Source organism: Lissotriton helveticus, chromosome 3_1, assembly GCF_964261635.1.
Source record: "Lissotriton helveticus chromosome 3_1, aLisHel1.1, whole genome shotgun sequence".
Lineage (NCBI taxonomy): Eukaryota > Metazoa > Chordata > Amphibia > Caudata > Salamandridae > Lissotriton > Lissotriton helveticus.
Genome location: NC_136061.1, coordinates 1,672,970,645 through 1,672,986,470, shown reverse-complemented (window position 1 = coordinate 1,672,986,470; position 15,826 = coordinate 1,672,970,645). Strand labels below are relative to the sequence as shown.

At 42.7% G+C, this 15,826-nt stretch overlaps 1 protein-coding gene and 1 pseudogene across 1 annotated transcript in view; both read right to left on the bottom strand.

Moving 5' to 3' along the window:
• THSD7B (thrombospondin type 1 domain containing 7B) overlaps nucleotides 1-15,826 on the bottom strand; it is a 1,994,218-nt gene that overhangs the window by 1,225,547 nt on the left and 752,845 nt on the right. The gene's annotated exons all lie outside the window — the stretch shown is intronic.
• LOC144825340 (transmembrane protein 201 pseudogene) lies at nucleotides 8,979-11,322 on the bottom strand (annotated as a pseudogene).

Genomic DNA, 15,826 nt, shown 5'->3' with positions numbered 1-15,826 from the left:
CCATGCATCTGATCACCTGCTTGATGGCAACATTGGCCAAAATCCCATCGGATCAATGTCAGGATCTCAAGAATCCGGCATGGATAGAGTGCATGGTCGGGGGCAGACAGCCCTCGCAGAAGGGCCAGGGTAATACTAAGAGGAAGCTATTGGAGCCGTTCAGATCTGTTCAATCTGACAAGTCTCTAAATCTTCAGCCGGCAAGCAAATCTGGTGATTCTGGTGCTAGCAATAGCCCACTACGGAAGTAGGTTACAGCAAAGGGAGAGATGAAAGCACTTATCTCCCGTCTGTCAGCAGTCCATTCCAGGGCACAAGTCCCCTCTTAACCATTCTACACTTGAGCCCGGCTCAACCCTGACACATCTTGCAGTACTTCCTCTGGCCATTCTACACCATTGGCCTTCTAAGAAGTTTCCACAGAAGAAGATTCTCAAGAACCATCTCTGATGGCAATTTTGCACATACTATAGGCTCAGCAGTCTGAAGCACAATCGCATTATACCCAGGGTGGATATTATGAAAATACAGCAATCATTGCTCGAATTGTCTGGAAAATGTACTAGTATTACCACAGAGTTGTGGAACTGCAACAACGAGTTGCCAATGTTGAGGAGATGGGTACGGCTACTTTTAAATCCTTTGGGTACCGCAATAGCCATGTGCACCACTGTACAGGAATTCAGGGCTGGTGCAATCAAGTTAATGTCATCTGGCTTAGACTTTCAAGTTTCATTATTTCCTAAAGAGATGCTGATAGGAGTTAAATTTGAGTATGATGCGGGGTATCAAGTGATTGATGTCTATAATGATAGTCTGTGCTCGGCTGTGTTTTGCCAGGTCATGGGTTTCTGCCACTGCCCAAAAGGTCGTTGAATGGTGGGCTTGCATTCAACAAATTTAGGAGTCTGAAGACCTTATTTTAAATCTTGTAGCTTGCGTCAATTTTCTTTATTCTCTTTTCCTTTTCCTTATATATCTGGGGATAATTCCACATGTTTGGAACATATCTGACTTGAAATAACATTTAAAAAAATAATTATCACAGGCGAACCAACAACCTTTAGATATTCCCACTATGTGCATGGTGCAATGTGACTGATTGCACACTCTAACCTGGAAAACCTGCTAGAAACCCATACCATTCCAACTAGATTATACCAAAAAATTATCGAAACCTAACCTGTTAATTTGAAAAAACATGCGTTGGTGCAACACGTAAAAAGGAACTATGGACTCCATATCCTTCTGGTACTGCATCTGTATTTATAACTCCCAACACTAGGAAAAGCAAGGGAAATTACTGAACTATGACGACAGATTCACAAGTCGCCAAATGAATGTGATGTTAACCACATAAAGAAGATACAAACTCTCATAAAGGTAAGTGCTGGTCTGATTTCTTCCCCTCATCCATCAACAGCCAGTGAATAACTGACAACTGCAAACCTCATTACATAGAGAGGTTCTACTTAGAACACACCTTGAGGTTCCACACTGAACCAGATAAGATGTCACACACAGAGCTTAAAATATATATTACTAGCATAGTGCACTCATATTATTTGTAAAGAAGTTCACAGACACTGAGTTCCACTCTGCCATTGGAACTGCCACGGCCTACAAGCTAGCATTGTGAAATCATTATACACCGTGGTTAGTCTTATGTTCCACATATTCTAGGTGCAGTTCTATACATTTTCATCTGTACTAACAACTTTGTTGAAACTTCAAATCCTGTTTTAAATAGCAGGAATGCATCCAATGTTTTTGATATCTAATGCTTTCTCCAGTTATTTACACCTTGTTTGGAAGGGAAACTTGATTTTGAGTAATCTGCAAAGTTATGACATGCAGGGAAAGATAGTATACAAACACATGCGATCTTTCTTTCTCCCACAGGGGATGTTGATGACAGTAGAGCCGGGAGTATCGTACGGAAATCTATGAACTTTTTATGCTTAAAGTGGACTTTTATATTAAAGAATATTTCCTTTATATGAATGTATTTGCTTCAATAATGTTTCTCTTGTAACCTGAAGACAGACTGATGACTTTATTTTTCTAAAGTGCTTTTTAACAGTCTTTTTTTGAAAAGGCTATATATCATTCTAAGGAGTGGATACAATAGAATGCTAAAAATTGGCTGCATCTAAGAGAGGAATATAATCCTAACGATTGAAATACTTAGCACTGGTATATCAAGAGACCAATTCTCAGATAGTGCCACTCAGGTGACATTAGACCATCTGCATTGAATAGCACAGGGCATGTGAAGTAACAATATCCAATTCTTTAAATGGGAGCCTTTTGAAAGTAAAAGTACACCATCAGCAATATTCTACAAAACGTATGCGACATGGTATGCTAAAAAGTTTTATTCTGCTGCCTTTCAGACAAAGCCTGGATTGGGCATTGGACTTTTTAAGTGGACCATTATCAACAATCCTTGCCTAATGTTCACAAGAGGGCAATAGCTGTCCCAAGGAAAAGGCAGGCAACGTAGTTATAGCGACCTAACATCTGAAGGCTACAGGAAAGACAAGGCAGTCTCATATTCTTCCTATTCATCAGTTTCAGCCAGAACTCAGTCTGGCTGACAAATATCATTGCAAATATGTCATAGTTCCTTGCTATTATACAAGCTATTGTGCCAGCATGAGGTATTTCTTTGTTTCCCCAGGGGCAGAACCTCAGGCAGGCATGCGATGATGTCCTGACTATGTAGTGCTGAGAGTACTGAGCACAAATGCAGGGAGTACTGAGCATAAATGCTAAACATTAACCATGTAGATAAAGGATCAGCATTTGATATTGCACAAGAACTCAGTACCTCATCCCAGAGCCATCCTACACTCGTCTTGTTGATAACAAGGTTCATGCGGTAAATAACTCCCACTTCATGTCTAGCGCTCTTTCAACTTTCAGGGGTAGGCACTAGGAGTACCATCTGACAACAGTCAAGGGTTCCAGAACCTTCGGAACAGCACTTGCGGTTCAGCACTCACTCCAACAGAATGCGTCTGCAGGGTCCAGGGAAGATCCAGTTAAAACTGGTCAACTTGGCTTTCCAGGAGGTGGGCTTCTTGCAGCTTTTGTGTTCATGTGGCTTAATATGAGCTATCTTGATTAATACTGCTATGAGATTTGTTAGGCCAACAGTGACACCCTTGTATAGACTTTGGGGAATTATGGGACAACTATTTGCTTACATATTTGGCCTCTCCTTACTGTGTTCATGTACCATATCTTGACATGTGGTGATTATTAACATAATGATCTCTCTCCTTATGATTTCCCTTTTTTCTGCAATAAAGAGTGTGACTAGAGGGGGTCTCTCCTTGCCCACCGCCAGTTCAAACACAAAACAGGGTGAAACTCAATGAGTAGGCATGCACCAGAACCCTACTGGGTAGTGGATGTGAAGATTTTGACTACAGCATGATGTATGCAACACTAATATATTATCAGTAGATCTCTGGTGGGGACTGTTTGATACACTAGAGTATACTTATGTGTAGATAAGGTTACTATACACATAATATGTGAAGTACCAAGAAGAAGATTACTCCTAACTGCTTATTTTATTCTCTTTTCTCTCTCATTACACTGTTGTTCCCTGTTTCTTCTCTTTTAGTAATCCCACTACTAATGTAGATGAACAGGTTTCTAAGCATCCTCTTATCTCAACAGGAGGTGAGAGTATTAAACCACTGGGACAGGTAGAGTCCTGAGGAAGGCCGGCGTGACCCTATATGTGGGGCATATACACACGGCCGAAACATGTCGCCCATCTGGCAGTAAAGGAGGGGTGTTAGGAGCACATTGCATCTCCCAATCACCATCATCCTTCACGTTTTTAACCCTGGCCGGAGGATCCATGACTAAAGTCTTAGGCACAGCGACACTTGTGAGCTAGTTTTAACTCACACAACACTGCACTTTCACTACCGTCGTTCTCAGCCAATCTGATAGAAATTGTCCCTCTCTGTGTTGTATTGTCTTCCCCCACCCTATTGTCCCACCGTGTGCATGGCTACGCCGGGGAGTATTGTAAGCAGAGCTATGATGAAGCATGTCACACATTTGTGTGAGTGTGGACAGTATGAGAACACACAGCACGTGCCATCACGAGATATAATATAATATGTTTTTTATTTACTCCCTACTCCTTGTGGTGGACTAAGTATTGACAAGGGTTTCGGGGTAGGTGAGTCCGTAACCTCACCCCTTCTTTTGTGTATTCTTTAACATGATGTCAGCCAGCTGACCTTTAAAGTCCATTTCTTTGTCCTGGGTAGAAGTTGGAACAGGTATAGCAATTAGGGTTCTCCTGGGAGGTCTCATCAGTAGGCGCAGAGCTTCTTTTGTCTTCCAAGGCTCACGTAGTGTTATGAAGATGGTGCCCAGGTTGCCACGTATAAGCCTGGCACTCCCTTGCGTGTGTGGGTGACTCCTGACCCCTCCCTACTCAATAGGGAAAAGGTTCCCAGTAGTAACCCTACTCACTTTAGTAGCAGTTCCTGTGTGCCCTACTACAAATAATCCCTCATTGCCCCTCTCTTTCTAAATGCATATCAGAAGTGTCCTTCATCTGGCCAAAGCTCCTGTGCCCACCCTAGAAGTGTGGCCAGGTCAAGTGAGCAATTTGTCCTCTGTGATCACTCAAAAGTGGTTCTGGGGACAGCTCTTCAGCCACTGACATTGGAGCTTAGCTGGCTAGGAGAAGCTACATTCACCAGCATCTGGGCATTTTTTGGAGATACGCAAGGAGCTGGGCACAACCCACAGACCATCTTATCAAAGGAAGGTCAGCCTCCACCTACACTTGAGTCCTTTGTCTCAGCACTGTGAGTCAATTTATACCTCATCAATGATATATTCAGCAACTGGGTGACAGTTGGAAGATCAGGCAAATGGGCTTCAAGAGGTTTTTACGCATGTTGAAGGTGACTTTTCAAAAGTACCTTCTTAAAAACATATAGTACACATCTGACTTTACGAGTAAGTTAGATTTGTAATAACTATTTTAAAAAGTCCAATAATTAACTTTGTATCTGGTTCTTAGGCAGGGATAACAACATTTACATGTAATACTGTATCCCAAAGTTTTGCTATGAAACAGCTAGCTCTGCAATAGTGAATATAGCTTTTGGAGAATTTTCATTGTAAGGACGTGTTCAACATTAAACTTCTACGTGCCCTTTTTTAAAATATCATACAACCTGCCTTTTGGGCATTTGAGGCCTCTGAGGGAGGACTTAATAATATTTAAAAGGAGGGTTTAGGCCTGTCAAAAGAGGCGATTTTTACAGGTTGCATTTGCAGTATAAACCTGGACAGGAAAGTTACTAGCGGCAGGCCTAAAATCACGTTTTCCATTGTCACTTTAGTGATTGCATAATATGTGCTGCAGTCCACTAGCAACATTTAACTTACTGTGCCTGGGTACATTTTGCATCATATACTAGGGATCTATTGGTAGGTTAAATGTGCTAATTTGGACTAAAGCCAATTTCAATATACTTTAAGGTTCGGTGTACATGCACACGGGTCGGGTTAGCAAAGTCCCAGTGACCAGAGTAAAAAAACAGTAAGGAAATCTGGAAGAAAAAAATGGCTGACCTCGTAAAAGGGCCAGAAACAGGAATTTTCTGACATGGGGCATGCAGAAAATTAATGATACCATGTCCCGGCAGTGGGAAGACCCTAAAAGCTATTTTCACTGTTGCAGGTCTAGCTGTGCTATGTAGAAAACCAGAGTGCAGATTAAAATACTATTCCTGCTATCTCACAAAAGGGACCGGCAAGAAAAATATTTAGACAACTATTTTTAATTCCTATTAAAACATCCAATTCAATGTTGAAGTCCAATTTGTAATCAATATTAAGGACAAGTGCCATTTAGAAATTTACACTTAACCTTTCCAGCCTACTTGTGCCATACTCACCACAACGCATGTTGCGATCAGCGCATCTGTGCTTAGCATGCATCCCCCAAGTCAATAGAACACGAGCTGGGGGCCGCTCTTTCAAAGCGCTGCCAGATACACTATGGAACTCCTTCCCAAACTAATATAACAGTATCCATGCTCATCATCCTGCAACGCGTGTGTCCAGGATCTTTTAGCGCTGGGACGCCCCGTCGGTGGGGCAGCCATGCACTGCATAAATCTTCTACATAACATAACTGCCGAAACTGTCAAGAAGATGATTAGGATGAGCCTCTGCCCACTCTTAGCCTCTGCTCAGCCTTGATTAGTTTTGGAATACATTTGAAATGTCATTCAGGAGCAAACAATAGGCTGAATGAGTAGAGACGACTCCTCTGAGTTCAACTGAACATGCAGGATGGGGTCTGTGTGCCCAGCCACGGCCAGTAGTAGGTGTAACGGCAGGGCGGTGATGTGGGGAGGGGAAGGGGCAGGGTGAGAGGGTAGTAATGTATGGATTACGGACTTTAACAGGTAAGTAAACATATAAATAAACAAAACGAATTTAGTTGCGCACACTGCATCACATTTGGTGATACAGTGTACACAACGAAATTCTTTTTATTTATTTATATGTTTACTTACCTGTTAAAGTCCATAATCCATACATTATTACCGCCTACACTGCCCCTCCCCCTCCCCAGGTCACTGCCATGCAGTTACACCTACTACCGGCCGCGGCTGTGAGTGCCTCCTTTTGACAGCACAGTGTCAAATCCTGCTGGACATGTCTGTTAAGCCACATACATCATGGGGTGCACTTGAAATGGAGAGAACAAGATTTCAAGACAATTCTAGTGGATCCCTTGTCCGGTTGTGAAGGGCCCTGCTTTTGTCCTAAAAGTCTTCTGTCTCTGGGTAAAGTGCCTGCCTAAAAATAGATTTTTCAACACATTTTGATTTTATTGGAGTACTTCATTAATATTTGCATGAACATTATTATCCATAACTATACATATTTTCCAACTCTTTGATAATTGTAACTATTACAAGTTTTGGATTTATTCAGTCTAATAAGCATTGAGAATCCTGTAACTGCTGCACAAGGGCATGACATAAATCACATGAAAATAATTCAATGTTATGAAAGTTAACTGAAAATTGGAGATAGGACCTAGAGACAGGTTTGAAAGCATGATTACCTTTGTGTTTCAAAAGGCTAAGACATAAATAGAAAAAATATCTTTCCAGAAAGAAGCACGGTTTTACAGCAAATGGTTGAATGTGAAATATACATGACTGACAGAAACAGGGGCAGAGAAATTGATGTGTGGAGACGAAATATACAGTTGAAAGATAAACAAAAGTGAATGCTTGAGTGAACAGAACATTTATCATATTATTAGCTACATGATATTTCGTAACTGCTTGCATGTAAAACTATAAATTCTTGAACATAGATTGTATAGGACTTTGAAACAATGTTTTAATAGGTTTCTATAAAGAAATTTAATTCCAACACTTGTTGATCATGTGAGATCGTGATTTTCTTTTATTTTGTTTTCAATTTACAAAAAATGTTAAGTGGGCACCCCTTCTCTGCTCTGCCTTTCAATATTAATTGAAAGTAATGTATGGAGAATAAAACATCCATCATTGCAAAATGGCCACTGGTTTTTCGGGTCTTAGGTACAAAGGTATGAAACCTAGACTAGTCACTTCTCATTTTCCTCTCCTCCTGCAACATCCCTCAGAGGAACAAAGTTGCTTGACCCTATTCCCAAACACATGGACAAACTTGGAATCCCTCTATCTGCGGATGCAGTAGAAATTGGGAGTAGAAAGCGAGACCCATCTCAAGTCTTAATTCCACTGAAATGTGGATATTTTCGAAAGACGCGCTGGAAGAGGCTATAACTGTTCTAAAAATAGGTTTGCAATTATTCTTATTATTTTAGATAATTATCATATAAAATCTTTATTTAACTCATCCCCCAAAATGAGAGGGTACATTGAATGAAGTCAGTGCTTAATTTGTAAAGAAAAGAGTGCAGGTGCCCGATGTTCTACTTAGAAGCTGGTGGTCGGTGCAATTAAACGTTGGAGCACTGAATACTGAGGCTGATAGTCTTAAACCACTTTCAGGTCCTTTACACACTCTTGCAGGATCCTGCTGCTCTGTTTGTAATGGTTTTTCAGTCTTTTTCTTCCTCCATTATTCCCATCTGTGGCCCTGATTATGAGTGTAGGTGCTATTTAGCACACCTGATAAATAATGATACAGTACATACCTGTTATATTCGGGCAGGTTTGAGCTGCCGAAAGTTAAGGAGCCTTAAGGTATTTTACACATCCGATAATTTTCAGATACGTTCAATACATTTTAACTTGCATTTTCAAACATGCGTAAACAAGAGTTTATGTATGGGTTGGAACACAAAGACTACTTCATAATGAGGCCCTGTGTGTTTTTCTCTCTCTTGCTCTCGGTAATTATCTGATGCTGCAAAAATTTCTTTCCCCACAAATAAGTGGTAGTGACCTCACCGGCAACCATCAGCTCAAATTAAGCACTGGAAGAAGCAAAGGCAGAGTCTTTGAAGGAAGACAAACTTTTATGTGGATAGAATCAAGTTCACTATGAATGATATGGGTAAAAGCCAGTTCTGGAATGGTAAGTCCGGGCACCGGGCAATCCCCCGGTAGGCTGGAGGGGGTGGGGGCTGGTTTTGTGACATTGTGTACATTAAGAACAGCCAGGCATTACCTTCTCTTTCCTCCCTTCGTTTATTTGCTTCCCTGTGAAACGGATCCAAAAAAGAAAAACACGTTTGCTGGAAACGTCTCTTTTTTTTTTTTTAGATACCAGCGAAAAAATGTATTTCACTTTTCCTTACCCTATCTATGCAGAAGAGAAACATGAAAGGGAGCAGCATTCCCTTCACACAGCAGCATGTCCTAGTGGTGATGTGGCTCCAGGCCGGAACTGAGGCAGTGCGTGGATATGCTGCAGGACAGCAAGTTATGGCAGATAGTCTGAGAAGGTCAGCTGGCTGGAGTCCCACAGCGCAGGGCCTGGTAGAGGTAGGCAGACGTGAATGTGGCATTTTCAGCTCACAAGAATGAAAGTGTTCCCGAAAAATCTTCGCCAACCTCCAGACTCTTCAAGGTATCGCTTGTTCGTGGTGTACACCTGGCAGTTGGCAGGAATGAGAAGAACTGGATTCTTTTCTTCTGGATATCTCACTGTATACGCTCTGCCCATTGACAAATGTTTTTACATGCCCACCACGCTGACTAGGGAATGAGAGGAGCTCAGATGAAATTCCGCTCCTGTCAGGGAGGAGAGTTTCGTCCGATACAGTCGGAGTCTGTGGTGCTTTGTAATGGGAAGGAAACAAACGTAATGTCTGCCCCTTCAGGTTGAGGCGTGCTGGACTGATTAGGTGTCGACGGAAGAGAAAGGAACCAGAGCTTGAAGTGACTGATCCTGCAATGAAAGGAGATGAGGGGCAGCTGCCGGACAGGAGCGAGAAATAATCAGATCCAGGGGACTGCAAGATTTGGGAAGAAGGTTGACTCCCACCGAACAGGTAACCTGAATCTGCTCTGACCAGAGATGGGATGGTGCCATGGGAAAGTGCCCTATTTATGCGTCCAGGAAGAGAGGATGGAGAGGATCACCGCGAGGTGCGGTAAACGTTCTGGTTCATCATCTCGAGCATGCTAGGAGGAGTCAGCAGAAACTGCAATGGATCAGAGGAATCCACTGGACCAGTATTTTGAAATGGGGTCAAGGAATCACCAGAGAGAAACCTTCATGGCTGGCCCCTCCGCTGTCCTGTGGGCTTCCGGGTGGCAACAGCTGCGGCAAAACTGACCAAACAGACATGGCACCCAATTTGAAGGTGTCCATCCAGGCAAGATTATTGGCTTGCAGGTAGTGCTCAGTCAGGTGCAGCCCTGTCACCAGGACCCAGAGGAAAAAGGCAAAGGCATCGATCCGGTGCAACCTTATTCGCCCAGCCAATCCCATGGCCAGGAGGCAGACAAGGAGTCCGAAGCATGTAACGCCCAGCTGATGATCATTTTCTTGTTGTGTTATGTACTACCTTGTCTCTGCGCCGGGACGCTCCTTGGCTGGAGTATCTGCGCGCATAATAAATTAATATAACATAACATAACATAACATGGCTCCATCCGTAGCTCCAAGAATTCTTCAGGTACTCAATTTCTAAGTGTGCAGCCTCGGGGTGGAGAGAAATAAAAATTACTAACTAACCAACTAAAGCATGACAGGGTGCTTGCAAGGTACCCAGATTGCTTTATTCACACTTAAACCCATTAGCGCCCACTAGTGTATGCCAGTGAAGCTCTACTTTTGTTTTCTCATCTCTCAACATTGCTTATCCTGGGTGGGAAAGTGCACTATTTCTGGAGGTACTGAAATAACTGCTTGATGGGTGAATTGGAAAACAAAGCGGCTTTGTGTTCACAAACGTGGTCTTTTTAAACCATACTGCTTATGTGTTGTAAGGATATAAGCAATGGGCATTGAAACGGGTCCCTTCTTCGCCCTGTAGTCATGGCTTAACATTTCAGGCAAAAGCTCTCACTAATTTCAGAATAATGAGTGTAAAAAGAAAAAGGTAACCATGTTGGTTCCTGCTTACATTTCACATGCTTTACTTAATCTTGTATTCCATGAGTGTTTGCTTTTTTCTAGAATTTTGTTAAAAAAAAAATTCGGCACCATATTTCTCTTGTCTAGTGAGTGATTTGAATTGAGTCACATCCAGGTGTTCATAGCGTGTCAGTGCAGTGTAAGGTTCTCTCAATGGGGTAGTATGGTGTTCAGTGGGGGAGTAGTGGGGGCACTGTGGTCAGAGCTGCTGAATTTGGAACTGGAGAACAAGGTTCAGCCTTCATGACCAGTCCACCAGACAACTCTCCTGAGGGAGCACATTCCCATGCTAGACCCTAGAAGGCCCCACATACCTTAGAAGCCCTGGTGTCTTAGCACCAGCAGGTGTATCCTAGCAGTGGCAAGTGTGGGTTAACCTCGAAGGCCTGTCCGCCACAATTCATTCTGAAGTTCACCTTCCGTCTTGTAGGCAGGCCTATGAAGCCGCACACCATAGAGTGACAGTGACTCTGTCACTGAGGTCACAGGACTCTTGTGCAGGGTGACTCTAGGGCAGTGCGACCGCACTGGGCGCTGACCAGCCGCGGTCCATGCAGATAACAGCAGTGGGCCAGAGGGCCGGGTAAGGAGGGATTTCGAGGGATGATGCAGAGGGAAAACTAAATAAATAATTAATTTTCTCTCAGCATTGTCCATCAAAATCCCCCTTTACCCAGCCCCACCACCGACCGCTCTTACCTGCATGGACCACGGCTGGCGCTGACTTCAGGTGGGGGCGTCATTTTTGTAAGTATAATATGGTTTTAAAAGCACTTGCTGCCTCCTTCCTGGCCTCCAACAATTTTCGTCAACAATAAAAATGTCATGATAACTCCAGTGATTCAGGTTCTTAGTAGAGACAGAAGGTGTTTAATCTAGTGGACGGTTTGACTCATGCAAAGAGGGTTAATGTGCCTGCTGCTAAGAACATGTACCATACAGATCACAAAGTGCACATAATGTAAATAGTGTAACTGCAACAACTGAAACTGGTCCTATGATGCTTGTTTCCAGTTCAGGGAGGACCTGACCTAGCAGTTCGGGCTGGGCTGTTCCCATTGGGCACAGGGTCAAGACCGGTTTGCATATGGCTGGGTTCAAACTGAAAAGGCATGGTGAACAAACAAACAATGGATTTAGGCCCAGATCTCTGTACTGGGGTGAATGCATGACATTGTTCTGCATTCTGTTCATGAATTTGTTATATTTAATCTATGTCTCTTTCTCTGGCTAGGATTTCACTGTGGCTCACATGGTGTCACTGCTAGAATGTTTGGTGACATCGTGGAATGTTGGGGGCTTGGCTTGTGTCTCAACTGGCAGTTGGTACCAGGCAGGCTGAGTGACAGGGAGGTCATTCCTGGTGGGGTTTATGTATTTCCATCTTAATACCTTGACCTGCAACTCAACTTGAATAAAGTAACCTGATTATACTCCTGGCTCAAGGACATCTATTTACTACATTTTTGGCGACGAGGATGGGATGCGTTTTAACAAACTTTATGTCGACAACTCACACTTTCAAGATTTAGCAGTTGCAGTTTAAAATTCAAAGAGCACACGCGCTACTTACAATTTCATGCGCTAAAGCCGGTTAGTCTTCTATGACGTTTTCATCGCTGCTGGCACACGTTTTTCAGCTGCAGCGTGCGGAGAGCCATCGGGGGCAGCATCTGCAGCGTGCTGCCATTTTCTTCTGCGAGTAAAGTTTTACATAGTTGGAATGTTCTCCGGTGGATTATAATTTCGATGGATGTTTGGCTTATTTGTCTACGGTCTTCCGGTCAGTGGAGAATAGTGATGAACCATGGGACGTTTCTTGTGTGCCGCAGGTGATGAAATCTTCGGCACTCTTCAAACTGACTTTGGAAACAAACTTGAGGAGCTGGAGCTTTGACTGTCACAATCTTGCCACTCATTTAAATGACTCAGTGTGGGAAAGATCTCGGGTGAGACGTCGCTCACCGGAGTTCAAGTTTGTTTATTTCCCGTGCATTTAATACACGATGTGTTCTGCAATGTGGTGGATTCTGTTCTTTGGGAGGTCTATTTTTAATTGCTTTGTAAAGTTTAGAGTGTTTAATACTCAAGGGTTTTAGGGTGTTGATATCTGGAATAGGGGGAGTTGTGTGCCTCTTTTGCAGTCATAGAGTTGAGGGTGTTTCATGCTCAAAGGTTTTGGGGTGTTGATATCTGGAGTAGTGGGAGTGTGTGCCTCAGTTAAAAGAATGGGATTGTGTGAAGTAATGGGAGCTAAGTGCGCCAATTTAGTTACTAGGCTAGTGAGTGCCCTTTTGCAGTGTGGTGTGCAAGTTAAATGCTCCAATTTCAGTTCACAGGGTGAAGTATACTCTGTTACGTGTGTGGTTGTGGGAAATGTGTGAAGCTAAATGCTCCAATTTCAGTTCACAGGGTGAAGTATACTCTGTTACGTGTGTGGTTGTGGGAAATGTGTGTCCCAGTAATGGTTCACGGGGGGAAGTACCCTGTTACATGTTTGGTTGTGGGCTATGTGTATCCCAGTAATGGTTCACAGGGTGATGTGTACTCTGTTACGGAGCGATGCTCCAATTTTTGGTTCAAAGGGTGATGTGTACCCTGTTACATGTTTGGTTGTGGGATCACGGGGTGATGTGTATGCTCCAATTTTTAGTTACGGAGCAATGCTCCATTTTTTAGTTCACAGGGTGATGTGTACCCTGTTACATGTTTGGTTGTGGGATCACGGGGTGATGTGGATGATCCAATTTGAGGGTGATGTGTATCCTGTTACATGTTTGGTTGTGGGATCACAGGGTGATGTGTACCCTGTTACGGAGCGAAGAGTACTCAAATTTTAGTTCACAGGGTGGTGTGTACCCTGTTACATGTGTGGTGACGGAGCAGGAAAATCTCCAATTTTAGTTCACGGGTGGTGAGTACCCTGTTACATGTGTGGTGATAGAGAAGATTCAATTTAGTTCATGGGGTGGTGTGTACCCTGTTACGTATAGCTTGTCCCTATATTAGTCGGTATTCGGTTGTGTTTCCCTAGGAATAGGGATGGGACTAATTATTTGAGAATTTATGTCAATACTAATTATCTGAGTATGTAATGTACTTTATTTTCTATCGTAATGTAAATGCTTCATTTTCAGAAAGTATGGTGTACATTGATGTTGATGTGTACACCGATGTTGATGTTGCTTACTATAATTTTAATTTTCTTATTTCCCTAAAGAAAGGAGATGTGTTATATTTAATCTATGTCTCTTTCTCTGGCTGGGATTTCCCTGTGGCTCACATTGTGTCACTGCTAGAATGTTTGGTGATATCGTGGAATGTTGGGGGCTTGGCTTGTGTCTCAACTGGCAGTTGGTACCGGACAGGCTGAGTGACAGGGAGGTCATTCCTGGTGGGGTTTATGTATTTCCATCTTAATAACTTGACCTGCAACGCAACTTGAATAAAGTAACCTGATTATACTCCTGGCTCAAGGACATCTATTTACAACAGAATTGTTGTTTTTGCATAATGTAAATAGGTCAGTGGGTTCCTGCTTTTGCCAGAGGCCCTATTGTTACTTGCAGTTAATACGTTAAAATCCTAACATAGAACAGTGAGCTATTAACTATCATGTAAGAGCTGCATGCAAACTGCAAGGTATTAATTAGAGTGTTATGGTTTTTTCCTCAGTCTTTGATTATCCTAGTGTCACAAAAAAGGGTTCATTTGGGTAGAAATCAATTCTGATTATTAAAGAGAACCCTCAACCATGGTATTACATTTTAAATTCTGGGTTTGTGTTTCCCCAGACCAATCACTATTAAGCTACACCTTGTGGTCCTTTTTCTTATGTAATATTTCCTATACAGTGATTTACACATGTATGATTGATTGTCTCTGTGTAATATGTGTGATGTAAAGCGCTCTGAAACCCTGCATGTGTATAAGTGGTGCTGTAAATTTTGCAATACTTTATTATTTTGACATTTTTACACTTGCTAACAGCCTCTGCAAAGATTTTTACTTATTAGTATCAGTGGAAGGTGACCAGTCAATCTTTTCATGGGGCTCTCCACTTCACAGCAGCACAAGTCACATTTGTTAGTAACTTTTGATACATTTGAGGTATAAATATTTTATTAGTTAAAATCGTCTAATTATGCAGCAGATGATGTATTAAGTGGCAAATATGACAGAGCCATAATTATGTGGAAAACATTTGCAAACTAGGATATTTTGCCATTCATGTTTGAACTGCTCTTGTGGAAAAGGGACGAAATGTGCTGATGACAGAAACTCCATAGCTGGGAGACAAAAGGCTTGCTATTCCACTTTTAAGGATATTTAGGACATTCGATGATTGGAAACGTATCCCACTTTTGGATGTATTTTAATGCCAATAACTAATATTAAGCCTTAAATATACATGTGTATCCATTGGTTAAATTAAATAACGTAATAAGTTGTAACCGGTTAGTGAAATGAGAAACAAATACAAAAAATTGGGATATTTTGCTCTTTCTGCCACACTTCTGACTCCGCCCACTGACCCAATCCACAGGTTATTCCTGCCCTCTGATTCTCGGCCCACAGTTCCCCTACTTTTTTTCCCCCACTTCGACCACCGTGGTGGGTGCTGGGCGGCACTGTCTGAGGGCGTCGCGACCGGGCCCGAGAAATGAATTAAAAGCAAAAGGGAGCAAAAGGGGCCTTATGGGGCAAGGGGCAGCAGGGCTAGGCCCCGGCCCAGTTCTGGAGCATAGTGGTTTTGTTTGTTGCGAGCAGTGGCGGAGCGAGGTGGTGGCTGGCCTCAGGCTCTAGGCCAGGCAGCCTCTGAATGATGACTCAGTAAGCAGCTATCCCAGACCCCGATCCTCCATGTAACCTAGCCAGCCATGAGCCAACACCACCCCTCAGAGGTCGAAACATGCTATATGCATCAACCTGGAATCCAGGAGGACCTCGAGGGCATGTGGTGAGCAAGGGGCAGGAGGAGGCGGAGAGCCTTCACTATATTTTGGCTAAAGCATCATGCAGGCCTTTTCCGGAACTCATTAGAGAACACAAACACAGCAAAACTAATTGGCAAAACGTACATTGCCTCACTCAGGGGAAACCTAACTAGTCTTCTGTTACTTTTTTTTTTAATTATTATTATTATGGGCCTTTTTTTCCTCAATGAACTGAGAAATGTTTAAGAACTATTCAGTGAGTGCACCCTCAT